The sequence below is a fragment of the Mesoplodon mirus genome (assembly GCF_964341445.2).
Source record: "Mesoplodon mirus genome assembly, chromosome: 11".
NCBI lineage: Eukaryota > Metazoa > Chordata > Mammalia > Artiodactyla > Ziphiidae > Mesoplodon > Mesoplodon mirus.
Window position 1 is genome coordinate 15527260 of NC_138987.1, and position 19458 is coordinate 15546717.

Sequence of the window (19458 nt, forward strand, 5' to 3'; positions counted from 1 at the left end):
GAGATGGATAATAGGGAAAGTGGAGGTGGGGTGGTAGGGAAGGGCATGGAAAACAATGAGATTAGTAATAAAGATAAGGGTCAGTTCATTATAAGTATTTGGGGAACATGACCAGATTTGCAGTTAGAAACATCATTTTGACTCTACCTAGATGATGGATTTGAATGCAAGTGTTGGGAACAGTTATCTATCTATTTAAACTTGGGGTTGCCAAACTACTGCCAGGCAATTCAGGCCTAGAAACTGTCTGTTTTCGTAAATAAAGTTTTACTGGAACACAGACACACCCATTTGTTTGTGTACTGTCTATAGCTGCGTTCATACAAGGGCAGAGTTGAATAGTTGCTACACAGACTGTAGCACAGAGCCCAAACTGTCTACCATCTGGTCATGGAGAGTAAAATTTCGCTGATTTAAGTAGTGCCAGAGCTAAGGTAATAGAGGGTAATGGGTTGAACTAAAGCTGGAGTAGTGGGAATAGAAAGGAGTGGGTGGTACAAGAGCTCTTCAGGAGGAAGCGAGGATAGGATTCCATGAGTGACTGTACTGGAGGGAAGAGCAGAGACGTGAGAGACAGAGGAGTCTGGGAAGATTCTGGGTCTCCATTTGGCACAGTTTTAGCAATGTGTCTCTCATGAAGATGCACAAGAAGCTGTCTTTTTCCTCAAGGAGCTGCAAATCCAGTAGAAGAGATAATATGTGTACATAAAAATCTTTAATACAAAAGTGAAAGAAATGAGGCCATGGAATTTCAGAAGAGAGAGAGGATGTTTAGATGAAAATTTAGTGAAGGCTTAAAAGAAGAGTAACGGTTTGAATTTTGAAAATGAGGGAGGATTTGGACACACGGATGAATAGGAGCAAGGACCTCCTGGAGAAAGAGGATGCAGGAGCACAGGTAAGGATCTGGACACCAGGTTAGGAGAAGACAGCAAAGCCAATTTGAGGAGTGTGGACTTTATTGGATAGGCAATGAAAATCTGAGGGTTTTAAGCAGGAGAATAATATCAGAGCTGCACTTTGTTTTTTCTGGCAATGAGATTAGTTATTGAATAGGGAAAGACCCAAAAAAGGAAAGGAAACTAACATGTGTCTTTCAAAGCTTAGCTTTGCTGACCTCTCAGTAAATATTTGTCCTTCCTTCATGTTCCCATCACACCCCAGGACTCCTAGAATTAGAGCATTTAATATGCTATGTTGTAATTGTTTACTTGTCTATAGAACGTGAGAGGCCAGGCACTGCGACGTTCTCAGAGAAAGTACATGTAGTAGTTAAGACTTGTCTGGGCTTGACTTTGACTTGTCCTTACCCTCTCCATACCTTGACATCCTCATCTGAACATAAAAATAACTGAAACTGCTTCTACAATTAATAATAATTGTAATGATTTCTTGTGATTATTAACTGAGCTAATATGTGAAAAGCACTAAGAACAGTGGCTGGCTAGGAGGGAGGGCTAATAACTGCTATTGATTATTAGTCCTAGTGCCCAGCTCAGTGTTTGGAAACTAATAAGGATTTTGTTCAATGAGCGAATGTAAGTGCCTACAATAAGCCAGATGCTTTGTATTGGTTGTTTGGGTTTATCCTTACCACACCCCTATGAGGAAGATATTATTTCTAATTTTAGGCCAGATGAAAGAGCTCTGATGGTAAATGACAGAGCCAGGATGCAGACAGACGTACCAAGCCCCATTTACTAGGGAGCTGGTAGGAAAGAGAGAATTTAAAGAGATGAGGATAATGGATGGACTCAAGCCCTGGAGGAGGTGGGAGAGGAGCTGGGTCAAAAGCACAGGTGAAGGTCCTCGAGAGCTTTCCTGAGACAACACAGAGGAGATGCTCTGGATGGTAAGGAGAGGGAAGTAAAATCATTAGCTGAGAGTGGAGGTGGGCAGGGCTGGGAAGTCTGCTAAAGGGGGAATCAAAGAATATTCCACATTCTTGAGCTTAGGTGACTAGAGGAATGATGTTGCCATTTGTAGAGACAGAAATACACAGATTTGTTTTTTGGGGTATGAATTTGAGGGTTTAGTTTAGATATAAAGAGCTTGATGCTCACACAACATTGAGCAATGAGTTGAAAACGTGGCCCCAGAGCCTGAGTGAGAGGCAGGAACAGGAGAGAAACTTGCGGACGTCATCTGCCTGGAGGTGAGGGCTAAGTCGTACGCATGGCATCTATGAGCATATTCACAGGGTAAGTCAGCCCCACAGGCTAGTTCTTGATTCAACCTGGATCCCACACCCATCCCTGGTACATGTTCTGAAGCTGATTTGTGATACTGGGTGTCCTCATTGGCCGATAGAGACACAGCAAGTGACCAGTGTGCAAAGAGTCCTTTTTCAGGTTCTTCCTGCAGGAATGAGAAGCCGTGGCTGGGAGACAGATAAACTCTCTAACCAGGGGAAGAGGAGATGGGAGGGGCGAAGGTGGGCCTTAAAGTGTCAACTTCATCTTAGCCTTTGGTGCTGGCAACAGAGGCCAACCTCTCCTGATGTAATCAGGCACAGAGTTTCAGAAATGAATTGAATCTGCTTAAAACTACTCTCCCTCCCCAATCCAATGCAAATGAATTTATTTGGCCAGAGAGGGTCATAAACACATCATAAAATCTGACCTTTCCAAGAGGGGATTATCTGAAAATAACTGTGGTTATCCCCCGGGGTTCTAGGCACAAGCCTGGTCGAGGGGCTGAGAGGAGAGCGATTTCCTCCTCTCCCTGGGCACCACACTGAGAGGCAAATGGCAGAAGGGCTTTGCAGAGGCTCAAGTATAAGCCCCTACAGTCCTACACCCAGTTCCCTCTGGCATGGCTGCTGCTGCTTTGACGGGGCTCCCTCTGCTTTGCTGAGCAATGGAATGTGGCTACCGGGAAAAGAATATTAAGATTTCTGTTTCTAAATATGTCACTGGTGAAGCTCCTTTTAAAATATTAATTGTGGCGACGTTGGAAATGCATAAAAGAACTGACAATGATGCTTGCTCAGACCACAGAAGGTTTAATTTCAAAATGTGGTTTTGAATTTTTTTTATTTTTGCCTGTAAGCAATGGATTCATCAAAATCCTTTATTCTGAATAAAAGAAGAGTCCTTAATGGTACCCATTCAGTGTCATTAATGTGGACGAGGTGAGTGATACGAGAGGGGTCTATATTATTTATGATAAGCCAATTTGTGAGCCAAATGATTTCAACAAGGCCTTCCAGCTGATAGTGAGGATATAAAAGATACTGGGAAGAGGCAGTGGAAACCCACTGGAGTGGTTGCTAACAGATCCAGTCCCTTCGTTTCCAAGATAAGAAAGCATGTATCCTGTTTGTTTAAAATTTGGGTGCAGTGATCACCACACAGTTATTCAGTTACCAATGCCAATGAAACCTTTTGTTGTTTGCTAAATTGGTAGTTAATTTCCTCTTAATAATTTCCATCTAGTAATCCTAAATATATCAAGAATCGGAATCTTGTGGCTGGGAGTTTCGTAAACCTAATGGTGTGAGCGAGATTGTAATTTCATTGAGAGTAGGGACCATGTCCCATGGTTTTTTCCCTGTAATTGACTTCTAATCTCAGAGCGTTTTTTTTTTTTTTTTTCCAACTCCAATACTCATAGGGCCTGGAAAAGCTTTGGTGCCTATAAAGATATAAAGAATGTGGTGTAGAACATTCATTCAACAGGAGGAATATCACACTCAACTGGGTGAAAATTAGTTTTTGTGGGTACCGGTGAAAATATCTTAGATATTAACAATCTAAACTCTCGAAGGCTCAGACCAATGTGACAAATTAGTATTTATTTCATGGGTGTGGGGGAAGCAATTAGGGGGAAAAATGTCTAGAAAAGCTCTGTGGGGAAGGGAGATTTTCATCATAATTTTAAAAAGGTTGAGAAGCACTGGTGGCTGGAGAGGAAGGAGCCCTGTTTTTTGGAATCAGAAGCACTTTTTTGGAGTCTCCACCCACTAACTACCACCATAGCTCCTCATGTCCCTAAGCGTCAAGTCTTCATCTGTGAAGTCATGATCAGATACAAAGAAGGGACCAACCTGCTCACTTCGCTAACATATACCCTCCACTTAACAGTGACTGGCATGAAATAAGCTCTTAATAAGAATTTATTGAATGAATGCTAAAGGAATGAATGACTCTCCCCCAAAAGGTTGTTTGATGATTAATTGATTGAGATGATGACTGCAAAGCTCTTAACTTAGTACTGGGCACATTTTAGGTGCCTAGTCATTGCGAGTTGCCTTTCTTTATCCCCTCCTCTCCGACTGCCCTGCACACACAGATTGCACAGATACAGACATGAGACCTAGACAGGGCAAATAACTTTCCTGATGTCATAGAGCAAGTCTGTGATCCTGCTGAGAATTGAAGCTGCTTCTCTCAGCTCCAATTGAGCCTTATTTGATTAATTATTATAATTATTTTCCTAGAACATTCAATGAGTTCTCTATATTCTTGGAAAGACAGTTCTTGTACCACTGAAGTATAATCAAACCATATCTAAATTGATTTCAGTGGGGCGCCATCTGGATGCACAAAGCACAAGTTTACACGCCTGGAGCAATAATGTTAAGTGCTTTGCCCTGCCAATAAGAGGGTCTTCTCTGGGGAAGCATTGTGAGGGGCAAACTGACACATGGCACTCTCTCCAGTGTAACATGCAGACAATTTGAGGGGAGGGCTGGTAGGTACAACGTAAGGGTTTGGAAAAGCTAGGCATTCAGGTGGCAAGGAGCTGGGTAAATGAAGATGCACCATCCATACTCCAAGTGTTGTGTTTATAAACCCTGAATCGTACAGCAACATATTCTTCCAACTATCATAAACTCACAACATTAGGGAAGGTGGAATCTCCTCTAAGAATTTTCGAGCCATCAACTTCAGCAACAATTCAAGTAGTAAGATGTGAGTGCTCCTTTATCCTCCTGAAGATCCTGCTTCCTTCTCATTCCAATTTAGTATTTAGTAGCGCTTTATGCTTTTACATTTTTTAGTAAAGCAATTTGAAGGGGAGAGGCTATAACTTAGGTCCTTCACATACTCACCCTGTTTTCCTACATTGCATATAGAAGATCTTCAAAAATGCATGTTGAACCAATGAATGTATTTATGGTTAAAGGGAAAAGAGGGCAGGTCTAACACTGATCACCTGTTATGTTCTAGGCACTGTATGATGCACATTACAGGTGTTATTTCATTTCACCTTTACAACTAACTAATAAGTAATTTGCCCAATGTCACAAAATTATTAAGTGGCTGAGACTGGAGTCAACTAAGGTTATTTCAGACTCCAAGGACTATGCGCATTAAGAAAAAGGCAATCTTTCAGCAGCCATGAAAATGCCCCCTAAAAGACCTTCCACTACAGGGAGTGTAACAGACCAAAGAGCCCAGCAGCAGTGACCAAAGACCCAGCTGCTGTTGTCAGTTGTACTCTGACAACTATCTCCACTTTTACACAGAGGCCATGTTTCCCATCGGCTGCTCTCCAGCCAGTAGCTGCGGGCAGCAGGGATGATAATGCAGGCCGATTTGGCTTAAGGACAAAAATTCCTTAGACTGCATGGTTCCACCCAACCCACCATCCAGTCCATCTTTCTTCCACTGGGGTCACACTTGCATTGTGATCTGATGGTTCTTCCAGTCTCCTCCCACTTCCTTCCGGTTTTCACCTCATAGGCATTTGCCTTAATAAAGTGCTTGCACATTTAATACATTCTTGATGACTGCTTTTTAGAGGACCTGATTAACACAGTTCTAAATACCTTCTCCATCCCAAGCTACAGAGTTTCATAGCTTAAGTTAGTTTTCTTTTTTCATTTTTTTTGCTTTTAGTTCTATTGATCTTTAGTATTGTTTTCTTTGTTTCTATTTCATTAATTTCTGCTCTGATTTTTATGATTTCTTTCCTTCTACTAACTTTGGATTTTGTTTGTTCTTCTTTCTCTAGTTCCTTTAGGTGTAAGGTTAGATTGTTTATTTGAGCTTTTTCTTGTTTCTTGAGGTAGGATTGTATTACTATAAACTTCCTTCTTAGAACTGCTTTTGCTGCATCCCATAGGTTTTGGATTGTCATGTTTTCCTTGTCATTTGTCTCTAGGTATTTTTTGATTTCCTGTTTGATTTCTTCAGTAATCTCTTGGTTATTTAGTAACGTATTGTTTAGCCTCCATGTGTTTGTGTTTTTTAGGTTTTTTTCCCTGTAATTGATTTCTAATCTCATAGCGTTGTGGTCAGAAAAGATGCGTGACATTATTTCAATTTTCTTAAATTTACTGAGGCTTGATTTGTGACCCAAGATGTGATCTATCCTGGAGAAAGTTCTGTGTGTACACTTGAAAGTGTAATCTGCTGTTTTTGGATGGAATGTCCTATAAATATCAATTAAATCTATCTGGTCTATTGTGTCATTTAAAGCTTTTGTTTCCTTATTAATTTTCTGGATGATCTGTCCATTGGTGTAACTGAGGTGTTAAAGTTCCCCACTATTATTGTGTTACTGTCGATTTCCTTTTTTTTTAATTATTAATTTTTAATTTGGCGACCAATGAATTTGGAGTTTTTTCATGTGCTTCTTGATAATTTATATTTCTTTTTAAAAATAACAGCTTTATTGAGATATAATTTGCATACAGTACAATTTAAAGTATATAATTCAATGATTTTAACTATCTTCACATGGTTGCACAATCATCACCACAATCAATTTTAAAACATTTTCATCACTCCAGAAAGAAACCTCTGATTTCCTCTTTTATAGCTGTTAGCAGTTGCCTTATGTATTGAGGTGCTCCTATGTTGGGTGCATATATATTTATAATTGTTATATCTTCTTCTTGGATTGATCCCTTGATCATTATGTAGTGTCCTTCCTTGTCTCTTGTAACATTCTTTATTTTAAAGTCTATTTTATCTGACATGAGTATTGCTACTCCAGCTTTCTTTTGATTTCCATTTGTGTGGAATATCTTTTTCCATCCCCTCAATTTCAGTCTGTATGTATCCCTAGGTCTGAAGTGTGTCCCTTGTAGACAGCATATATAGGGGTCTTGTTTTTGTATCCATTCAGTGAGCCTGTGTCTTTTGGTTGGAGCATTTAATCCATTTACATTTTTTTGTAATTACTGATATGTATGTTCCTGTTACCGTTTTCTTAACTGTTTTGGGTTTGTTATTGTATGTCCTTTTCTTCTCTTGTGTTTCCCACTTAGAGAAGTTCCTTTAGCATTTGTTGTAAAGCTGGTTTGGTGGTGCTGAATTCTCTTAGCTTTTGCTTGTCTGTAAAGGTTTTAATTTCTCCGTTGAATCTGAATGAGATCCTTGCTGGTTAGAGTAATCTTGGTTGTAGGTTCTTCCCTTTCATCACTTTAAATATGTCATGCCACTCCCTTCTGGCTTGCAGAGTTTCTGCTGAGAAATTAGCTGTTAACCTTATGGGAGCTCCCTTGTATGTTATTTGTCATTTTTCCCTTGCTGCTTTCAATAATTTTTCCTTGTCTTTAATTTTTGTCAATTTGATTACTATGTGTCTCAGCATGTTTCTCCTTGGGTTTATCCTGCCTGGGACTCTCTGCGCTTCCTGGACTTGGGTGGCTATTTTCTTTCCCATGTTAGGGAAGTTTTTGACTCTAATCTCTTCAAATATTTTCTCGGGTCCTTTCTCTCTCTCTTCTCCTTCTGGGACTCCTATAATGTGAATGTTGATGTGTGTAATGTTGTCCCAGAGGTCTCTTAGGCTGTCTTCATTTCTTTTCATCCTTTTTTCTTTATTCTATTCCATGGCAGTGAATTCCACCACTCTGTCTTCCAGGTCACTTATCCGTTCTTCTGCCTCAGTTATTCTGCTATTGATTCCTTCTAGTGTATTTTTCATTTCAGTTATTGTATTGTTCATCTGTTTGTTTGTTCTTTAATTCTTCTAGGTCTTTGTTAAACATTTCTTGCATCTTCTTGATCTTTGCCTCCATTGTTTTTCCAAGGTCCTGGATCATCTTCACTATCATTATTTTGAGTTCTTTTTCTGGAAGGTTGCCTATCTTCACTCTATTTAGTTGTTTTTCTGAGGTTTTATCTTGTTCCTCCTTCATCTGGTACATAGTCCTCTGCCTTTTCATTTTGTCTATCTTTCTGTGAATGTGGTTTTTGTTCCACAGGTTATAGGACTGTAGTTCTTCCTGCTTCTGCTCCATAGCTTAAGTTAATTTTCATCAAACATTTCCCCAATACACTCCTAATTTAGAAGAGAATCAACATGTGATTTTCATCCCTGGTGGTTTGTGGGGCCTGCCACAAGTATGAGATTTATGGGAAGCTTATGCTTCATTCTGTAATTACTTGTCCAGTGTCTGTCTTCACTATAAGATAACAAGCCCTGTGAAGTCAGGGTCTGCAGCGGTCTTGTTAACTGCTATACCTATTGCCTAGAATAGTGACTGATGCATAGTAGGTGCTCAATAAATAAAGCCTGAATAAATGGGGAAAACACCTATTTATTTTTATACTCCATTATGTAATCATATTTGTTTGGTTTTTTAAAAGGAAAACTTATCCTTAGTCAAACTGAGGTTTAAATGACATTTTAAATATAATAGTTAGCCTTTACTCTTAGCACATTAGCACGTATCTTGGGGGTAAAAAAATATCCGTTTGAAAGTTATGAGTTAACTAATTTGCCCAAAGGTCAACATTAGGAAGAGAACCCAGAGCCTTCTAACTACTAGTTCAAGGTGATTTCCTTTCTAGGCACAATGTTCTTTTGTATTTATACCTCGCTATTACATTCCAGTTTGAGAAGTTTTTCTCCCACTTTGCCATTGTAGGCATTCCTATTGTAATTAACTTTACCCAATTTGTTATTTTTCTTTGTATACATTCTGTTCCCTGCTAACTTTATTTAAGCTATGCCTATTCTGATTCTTACTTTTTAGTTTGGAGTATTTGGGAATTTGGGCAGGGAGGATTAGTGCAATCCTTGACATCACTGGGCATTTTCTCTTGTTTGTCTCTGAATCACCGAGCATAGATCTTTCGCTCTGTCTTTGCTGAGGATGGAGTTTTGTTATCATTAAATTGTGGGGAAATGCCTCTTTGTGGTGCAAGTGGGTCATGCTGAACAGTGGTGTTTAATTACCCTCCCTCTTCCACACAGACCCGAACGCGTAGAGATGCTCAAAATGTTCTTGTCCTATTTTAGCTGAGGTGAGCTGGATAGTGCCAACTCTGTCCTTCTAGCTCTGGCTAAAATTCTCCTCGGAGACATACCTGACTCCCTTCCTCTCATAACACTTATCCAATCTGTTAATAACTCCTGTTGGTTTTATCTTGAAAATGTATCCAGAAACTGATGAGTTCTCACCACCTCCATGCTGCCCTCCTGGAACTAGACCCATCTCCAGCTCGCGTTATTGCAGTAGCCTCCCAGCTGGTCCCCCTACTTTCATCCATGTCCACTTATAGTCTGTTTTCAATACTTTCAGGATGGAAGGCAAGCATACCACTCTGTTGCAATCCTCCACTGACTTCCTAAAGAATCCAGAGCAAAAGTCCTTAGAGTAACCTCCAAGGTGCTACTGAGTCCTTAGAGTAACCTCCAAGGTGCTACTTGACTCTCAGATCTCACTTTACTCTTCTCCAGCCACACTGGCTTCCTTTATATTTCTAAAAAATGGCAGCCGTGTCCAACCTCAGGGATTTTTTTCACATACAGTTCTCTGCTTGAAAGGCTCTTTCCCCAGATATCTGCATGGCTCATTCCTTTACTTCCTTCAGAGTTCTGTTCAGATGTCATTATCTCAGGGAAGGTTTCTTTGGCCATGCTATTTAAAATAGTAACCTCTCCTACTCATGACACTCTTGATACCTTCCCTTTGTTTGTTTTCATAAGTGTAAGCCTTACAATCACCTGAAAAACCACATATTTTACCTATTTATTATTATTTTTAAATTACTCTCCTCTCACTAGAATAAAAGATATATAAGGGCAGGAATTTTCTGATTGATCACTGCTGTATCCCCAGCACCTGGCATGCAGTAGTCATTCAGTAAATATTTGTTGAATGAAACAATGAATGTTCTGCCTCCCCATTTATCCTTCCATTCTCACCTCGAATATGAAACTGTTATCTGCTCTGTGAAGCCTTCCCAGCAATCATGACCAACTGCTTGTCCCCTCCTTTTAAATGGAGTACTTCGGATACACATTTTATAGCATTGATCTATGCTATAAATGTCCATGGCCTTATTTTTTGTCCTAAACTATGAGCAACTCAAAGGAAGGGATGGTAATTTATTAATCTCTGTGCCCCTAGCATTTAGAACAATACCTGGCACATAATAGTCATTCAAGAAATACTCATTGGTTGAATAAATTAATGAATGCTGGTCCAAGAGAAACACAGCTATCAGCAAACATGTTTACTATTTCAAAGTGGTAGCTGGTGCACAATTATCATCATTGTTAGTGATAACAGCAATGATGATACCAGAGTCTTCCTTGAGACTGAAATGGGACATCTGCAAAATTTTCTTGAAATAAAATTTCCTTGATTGGGTTTTAGTTTCTTGGCTTCCATCTCATTATGGCAAAAGATTAGAGGGCTGAAAATCAGTTCCACTGTCTAAGACAGTTTCCCATTAAATTGGAGAGCATGTCCTGTGAGGCAAGACTAGGAACCTTGATAAAATAGTCAATATAAATCAGCATTATCAAGATTGAGCAAACATAAAGGCATTAACCATATTCCTAAGATTACTCAGATCTCACAAGAAAGGCACTTAGGTTAGTATGATCAGATTATTCTAGCAAGATTTTTCTCTTTTATTTTGTTATTTTATTTTAAAGAGAGGCATTTCTCTGAAGAAACAAAGCTTTGGAGAACTTTTTCTGGTATTTTTCTATTCATAAAACAAATCTATAGGACTAGAAAACATACGCAGTGACATATATATTTAATGAGTGTTCAGAGTTGCTATGGCATAATAAAGACTGGGGAGATGAAGCGTCATGCCACGAAGTGTTATGATACCACCAAGAACCTTAGAATATTTGGTAGAGTTGCTACTGTTTATGTGGCAATGGAAATGTCACGTTTATCTGCCAAAGGCTGGCAAATGGCTGGTGCAGTATTTTAGCAGAAGTGAGCTTTTTTTTTTTTCACAGTACTGTACTGTATGTATGTATGTATGCATTTATTTATTTATTTATTGATTGATTGCAGTACACGGGCCTCTCACTGTTGTGGCCTCTCCCGTTGTGGAGCACAGGCTCCGGAGGCGCAGGCTCAGAGGCCATGGCTCATGGGCCTAACCGCTCCGCGGCATGTGGGATCTTCCCGGACCGGGTCAAGAACCCATGTCGCCTGCATCAGCAGGTGGACTCTCAACCACTGCACCACCAGGGAAGCCCTGGTACTGTATTTATTGATACCTCAAGTTTACATCATCTGTTTTCAAGATGAATCATCTAGCTATCAGTACAGAAGTGAGCTTTTTAAGAGAGGGTAACAAGTGCCATTTTGATTTTTGTGTTTCAACAGGATCACATATTTATTTGGCTTTTGCAACTCTGGTAGTTGCTAAATTTCCCCCAAGAGAAACCAAAATCTTTTCCTTTGCAAAAGACGATTCCTAAGATTGGGTGAGGAAACACCAGAGCCCAATCAGGAAAAGAATTCTGTATTTTTTAATAGTGTTCTACTTTTCCAATTTCTCTTTATTAAAAATTCAGCTTCTGTTGAGTACAGAAAGTAAAAACATGCCACCTCACTGATGTATGTAATGAAGTGGTTCTGAAAACAAAAGAATACACTGTGATCTGAAAATATTCCACCAAGTTATGAAAGCAAATGAGTCCTTGACAAGGGAATCAGTTATAAATTCAAGAAAAAATGCTTTGCATACTTCAGTGGAGGCATTAAATCTGTATTTTGCAAAGCACAATTTGTGGTGTGTGTGTATGTATGTGTGTTTATATATCTATATCTAGACTATATATAGATCTTTGCTTCTCATATTAAAAAAAAAAAAAGCCAAAGCAATACAGTGACAGTAAAAATGCCACCACAGATGGTGTGTCCATTCATGTGGATAAGTGTCACTGAGAAGACTGAAGCACACCCTGTGCTCTGTGTCACCCCTGCTGAGTTGCCCAGCCCTCGAGTGACTCTCTGCTGTTCCTGGTTGTACCTCCTGCATGTGACACTGCCTGTTCACCTCATGGTCTTCAAGCTTCATTTGCTCCAAAGATGCTCCTCTTTTTCTGCTTGCTGCAAACCAGGTTGGCTGGTACGGCTGTCGCTTCTTAGCAGTGATGTCCTATACCTTGGGTAGCTGCACGCCTTTGTCACAGTTCCTCGGCCCCTTCTGCTTGCCATTTGGCCACCCTTTGACACCAGAGCAGGTTAGTTCCCTGACTAATGAGAAGTGTGGCACGTAGGGAGGCTAATGAAGTGGCTCAGTACGTTGCATGTGAATTCTGAATGAAATTCTGGCACCACAGTCACAAGCTGCACTAAGGGCTGGCTTCTCTAGAGAAATAAAACAAGAGATTCTTTTAAAAGCTTCTTTTCTGATCTCTCAGCCTTCATGCCCCTTCTCTATTCTCACAATTCCTTTCTGCCTACTATTGCTAATCTTGCTAAAAACTCAGTCAAAAGAATATAATCCTCTGTTAAAAACAAGCAAAACAAGACAAAAAACTATCTCTTGTGATTGGACACAATCTAACCCCCTAAACCTGGCATTCAAGGCTCTGTACTAATGTGAATTATACGAACAGATCCAGCAGCTTTTAATCTCTGTGTCAATAAATGATGACAATGAGAACAATACTAATATGTGGTTTTATTGGGCCCTGTTTATTATAAAGATTATTCACTTTGATGGTAATAAGTTCATTATTCTCATCTATCACATGAGGAAACTTAGCTTTCAGATGCTTACAAACAGAGCACTTTGCCTGAACATTTCTGGGGAGCACCATTTTGACACTCATTTGAAACATTTAAGGATTTTGAATAGTAACCCAGAGACTTGAATTATATTATACTAAGCCAAGTTTCTCTATTCTTTGTCCATTCTTGCTGAGTAGATAGGATACTCTCAACTGATTACTTGGGCTTGTCTCACTCCCATGGAAATGCAGACAGACTCTGGGATATTCTCTAAGGAATGTCCTCATGTAGGCATCCGAAGATCATATCTATTGCACACCGAGGTCCCTGGAGGCCGTGGCATGGCTCTTATGATTTGATGTTTATAGCCCAAAGTAATTGTTTCACTATAATCCCAACCGGGAAGTGGTATTATTATTTTTATCATTATCTTGCTGGAGCCATAAACGGAGAAAGAGATGCTGTGGAAATGGATACGGATGCTGTTGTCACCGTTTCTCGAGAAGAAAACAAGCAGTGATACTATTCTGAAAACTACGGCATAATTCTGAGCCCATCCTATGCACTCAATAATTATCTGTGGAAGCATGGGAACATTTTCTCTATGCATTTTTTTTTTTTTTTTTTTTTGCGGTACACCGGCCTCTCACTGTTGTGGCCCCTCCCGTTGTGGAGCACAGGCTCTGGACACGCACGCTCAGCGGCCATGGCTCAAGGGCTTAGTCGCTCCGCGGCACGTGGGATCTTCCCGGACCAGGCCACGAACCCGTGTCCCCTGCATCGGCAGGTGGACTCTCAACCACTGCACCACCAGGGAAGCCCTTCTCTATGTATTTAATGGTGATGAGCAGGTATCACTGCTGTCTGGAAAGCCATTATCATCTTACCCCAGCAACAATGTTCTCAGATTCAGAGGTTTGACCCTTCCTGGATCCAGACCATGGGATAAGTTTGGGTATTCTCATTATGTCAGTTTCCCTGAACTGCTCAGTGTCACATGAACAAAAGAGAATGACATAACCTGGGGACAGCTGAAGTGCTGCCTTCATGACTTCAGAATTTCTATCCCAACTGAGCGGCAAATGGAATCATGTTACTGGCCATAAAGAGGTTACTTTCACTGAGCATCTTCTACATGGCAGGCCGAGGGTAAGCGTCTTACTTCTTTAGCCCTGATTCTCCCACAAACCCAACTGGGTAGGAATGATTATCCCCAAACTACAGACAAGAATACCAAGGTCCAGGGAGGTTAGGTAAATTGTTCAAGTTTATAGAAATAGTTAAGTGACAGAACTAGGATTGTAATCAGCTCTTCCTGACTACAGTGCCTGTGAGTTCTCTAACACATCACTCTGTTTCACTCTGTTTTGTAGTACGGGTGTGAAGAGGTGGAGATGAATTGAGTGTCATGTGCTACACGCACTTGATTTTCTTGACTTCTCTCAACAGCTCTAAGAGGTTAGTGTTACTATACCCATTTATAGATGAATAAACTGAGGCTTAGAAATCATGAATAAGTTGTATCCTAACTTTCTATACTAAGGTTTTTACTTGGTAATAGTTTCTAAATAGCTGTAGATTTCCACAGCATCCTGCCTATGTTTTCACAACTTGGTTTGTGTGCATACATGTGGATGTTTTTGATTCTTTGAATCCCACAGAAAGGCGATCTTCCCAGGGTGGATAAAGAGTTTATGAAATAGGAGAAAATATGTAATTGGAGGGTAGTTGGCAGGGCCCCTTCTAAAGTATTCCTTGGGGGCTCAAAATTTCAATGTGCATTACTGAATATAAATCAAGTAGTCCTTTATTTTTTGCTTACTTATTTTTAATATGCCTTAGGTCTTCTGTATGAGGGAAAAAATAGAATGAGAAAATAAATGCATGTCTCTTTCGAAATAGATTGTCAGCATCTAGGTTTGAGTAAAGAATAAGCTGGTTCCTGAAAGACTGTTTTCCATAGAATGGAGTCTACCCTTGTCAAATCGGTACTTGAAAAAGGGACCTTCTCATCTGAGAGGCTGGTTTGTACTGTTGTTGTCAAGCAGCTTTTTACAGATGCTTCCACCCAATAGGAACTTCACCCGGAGTCATTGAGTTAATAGCTTGGCGGTCACATTGTGATTTATCAGTGATATTGCTCCTCTGAGTGCAGAGCATATAAAAGGATGCTGTTGCATAGCGGCAACGATCATGGATAAGACGGACCCTTTAGAAACCAAGATTGTTAGTAAAATAATAACGCTTTCTCTTCTGTACATGCCATGATACAGTCTCATGGATAGTGTGGCATAAACTATTCAAATACAGTTTAGCGTTTGTAAACAGCAAATGTGTTAGTGGAAATCCTGAGAGATTATTTGGGATGTTGGATTTTGTTTTATAGCATCACACGGTCCTTATGCTCTGCATGAATTACTAGGTTGGGGGTTTAGTTTGGGGTTTAAAAAGATGAGGCCTTTTCTCTTTGCAGTGACATTGGATTATAGGCTGACCTCTGAATGTGCCTGAATAAAAGCAACTCCAAATTTGGGAGGATGATTGGATTATGATAAAGCTTTCAGGATAACTCCAAGCACCTCTACAGCAGCCAAAGGATTTTCAGGGCCACACCGACATACAGTAACTGGCTCTAATTCTTTTCTCTCTGCCTTAAAGCCTCTGAAGAAACTTAATAATTAAAGAGCTACACCATCAGAGAGTTTTTAAGGACTTGCACGTAACTGCTTGTTTTGGCCCCATCTAAATACCTGACGGGTTCCAGACAGAATGAAAAGGAGCAATGATCTAAAATGATTTTAAGACTAGGGTGTATATAATATCCTTGTTGCTTGTTTGGAATGCAGGAATTAGACTACAGAGCTGTAGATGGATCCATTAGCATGTACTTGCTGGTCAAGACTGTGGCACACCCAATCCCTTGAAAGAGACCCACCCATTTTTAAGCCACCCACAAATAGTTTTCTTGGTTTATTCAGGACTTCTGCCTACATGTACATGTTTTTCTCTTACAGACCACACAGCATGTCCTGTGGGTCAGGAGAAATATGGAGGATGTAACACACTTGCTTCCTACTGGAATGTGTGTCTTCTGTCCAGATTTCCTTCAGTTACCAAAGTCTGACTATTTCAATTTCTCAGATGTAGTAGAAAAGGTTTGCTTGAGATACAAGTCAGGTTTGTTATAACCACTTCCAAAGGATACCTTTAAGTCAGGTGGCATTTGAGTGTATAATAATTGCTTTAACATACATTTGCCAAATAGATTTATTATTGCCATATTGAGTAATTTTCCCTATTGTGGAGAGGGATACAATAGTCTGAATTAGCTCAATTCTATTGAACAGGAGATTTTTTGGCCAACTCCTCTTTATTTGGATTCCTTGCTTAAGTGTGCTAAGTAGCTTTCTAAGATGGTCCTCAATTATTCCCAAGTCCTGGTATGCATGTCCTTATGTAACCCCCTCTTCTCTAGTATGGGCTGGGCTTAATGACTGGCTTCTAACAAATAGAATATAGCAACAGTAATGGGATATCACTTCTGAGACTAGGTTATAAACCTGTGACTTCCGTCTAACTGCTGCTCTCTGGCTATCTCATTCACTCTGATGAAGCCAGCTGCCACGTTGTGGGCTGCCCCATGGAGAGGCCCATGTGGCAAGGAGGTAAGGGTGGGCAGCCTCTGGCCAATAGCCAACTAGTCATAGAGGCCCTTAGTCAAACAACCTGCAAGGAACCAATCCTGCCAACAACCACTGAGTAAGCTTGGAGGTAGATCCAGCCCCAGTTGGACCATGATATGACTGATACTTTGACTGTAGTCTTGTGAGAGACCCTGAGCGGGAGGACTTAGCCATATCCAGATTTGTAACTCACAGAAACTGTGAGATAATAAATGTGTGTGTTTTAAGCTGCTACTTTTGGGGTGATTTGGTGTATAGCTACAAAAAACTAATATATGAGGCAAAGAACCAACCTTTCCCCCTCTCTTCTTTTCTCCCCTCCCCCCCATCTCTGCTTTTTCCAACGTTGATTAAGCATCTTCTATGTGCCAGGCACCATGGTAGACGTTTTGAATGCAGTATTGGACACGACAAATGTGATGGCTGCATTCACGGGGCTCATCTCTTGTTGAGGAGATAAACCCTGAACAAATGATCTAGTGAGTGACTTGATAATAAAAGTAGAGTACTTTGGAAGCATGGCAAGGGGTCTTGAATTATTCTGGGAGAGACTGGTCATCAGTGAAGACTTCTTAAGCCATGAAATATGAATGGGGTGATTTTAATTTGTTTTCCCATGGAGTATGCTCACTGGAAGAGAATTCTCTTCCCAGAAGGCATCCAGCCACACAGACACACCTATATTTCCATAATGTGATAATATGGCATTTGAGAATAGAAATACAGTTGGCCCTCAGTATCCACAAGGAATTGGTTCCAGGATCCCCCACAGATACCAAAATTTGCGGATGCTCAAGCTCCCTATATAAAAAGGCATAGTATTTGCATATAAGCTACACACATTCTCCTGTATACTTTAAATCATCTCTAGATTACTTATAATACATGATATAATGTAAATACTTGTCAATACAATGTAAATGCTATGTTAAAGTTTTGCTTTAGGGAACTTTCTGGAATTCTTTTTTTCTGAATATTTTTGATTTGTTGTTGGTTGAATCCATGGATGCGGAAGCCATGGATATGGAGGTCGACTGTACATGTATATATGAAAAATACATGGGCCATCTGCCGATGTTCAAAAGTTTTTCTTGGTTAAATAATTCTTGTTTGCGTGTCATCTGACCTATTTTTTAAATTAAATTTATTGCTTGAGGGCTGGTCCCCTTGCACTGCTCCCACCACCTCCAGGTAGTGTGTCTCTGCATTTTAGTAGGAAATTTCTATAACTATATGTTAAATTACAAATAGCTAGGAACTTGAGAGTGTTGCTTGAGAGTGTTGCAAGAGCAGACATGATTGTTGATTATTTCTATGCTTTTTTTTTTAAAGGAAAAAGAAATCCCCAAAGTTCAACTGATAGTGATTATGAAGGCCACTTCTATCAAAACACAGTTGAATGATATGAGGATGGCAACTTGTATGTGTTTATTTTCATAGTGTCAAACTCAATCTACAATATCCTTATTGGCTCTCCCAACATTCCTAGGCCCTGGAACTCCACAAAAAGGTCAGTGTAAAAGGACACCAAAATTTAACTTAAATTTGATAATCCTTAGAATTGTTATGATAAAAGGGCTTAGAGTAATGTAGATGGATGTGTCCAATGCTATAGGTGATAAATGACTGTGATGAAGGTGATAAAAAAAATGGGAGTTTATTCAACTGGGGGACAAAGGATGTTTTTTATAATGAGGGAAAAGGACAGAAATTAGTTGGTAATGTAGAAATCATTGCTGAAGACCAAGGCTGTGAGTGTTCAGAGTTGGATATAATAATAAAAGTTGCAATGCTTCCTCAAAGTGATCTGGGAGGCAAGCGTGGAGGAGACACTAGGGCTGGTTCTTACAGTCATCTCTGGGTTAAGCAAATAAAAAAACAAGATGGGATCCACAGTTTCAGAGTAGGATGGTTTCCTTGGCAGACTTGTGTGCAGTGTTTCTGACAGTAGAGAAAAAGGGTGTGCAATAAGAGAGGGAAAGTAGAATCAGTAAAGACATAGATGCCAGTATAGGCAGACCTCCTCCCCACGTTTCTGCCTTGTAGCTGATAAGATCTCCTCTGAATGCTGGCAGGTTATTGCTCATAGAGAGGACTGAAATATGAATATAATTAGCCTATAACCATATGAGGACAATAGAAAGCAAGATGGTGTTTTTAGAATACCGAAAATTCTAAAGTTCCTTAATAAGCTTCTTAGTATAGTTCATTTTATTTGTTTCTGGAACCCAGGGAAGAACAAGCAACAGTTTATGATTATGGGATTATATGTGATACATACCGAATATATGATTTATATGAATCATAAAATGTATGATTTTTTGTATTGAGCATGATTTAATTTAGTTGCTGCTTAATTCCTGAGTTCTCTTAAGTTAAAAAACCCAAAAGTTATAATTAACTATTAATGTTAATGAATTTAAACCTTCCAGAAAGCATGAATCCAAAAGGAAATGTCCAACAGATGATATGAGCCAGATATTTTATGGCCTTTCTTATTTTAGTTTTAAATAGTCTAAACATCAGTGGAAAAAAAATCTTTAGAGTTTTTCTGTTTTATCCTTCTAGAGCACAATTTTCTGGCCTGATACTGAGTATGGTCTTCCAACAGGTACACAATTATCTCACATTGGCAGTATTTGGCATCTGCCAGATGAGCTGGGCAAAGAATCCTCTATAAAAGACAAGGAGAATTCAACAGATGAGGAAAGTACATAGTGAGATTTCTTTCTTTTTCTTTTTTTTAAAGTAAATTTATTTATTTATTTTTGGTTGTGTTGGGTCTTTGTTGCTGCTTGTGGGCTTTCTCCAGCTGTGGAGAGCGGGGCCTACTCTTCGATGAAGTGCATGGGCTTCTCATTGCGGTGGCTTCTC

General features: G+C 39.8%; 1 long non-coding RNA gene across 2 annotated transcripts; it reads left to right on the top strand.

Annotated features, from left to right (window-relative positions):
• The first annotated feature begins 814 nt into the window (after nucleotides 1-814).
• LOC309812120 lies at nucleotides 815-19247 on the top strand. 2 transcript variants are annotated; one of them, XR_014295288.1, is made up of 3 exons: nucleotides 815-898; nucleotides 17917-18094; nucleotides 19196-19247. It is a non-coding gene; the product is annotated as an uncharacterized lncRNA (long non-coding RNA). The 2 variants fall into 2 exon arrangements; XR_014295289.1 differs by lacking the exon at nucleotides 815-898 and adding an exon at nucleotides 14284-14359.
• The last annotated feature ends 211 nt before the right edge of the window (nucleotides 19248-19458 follow it).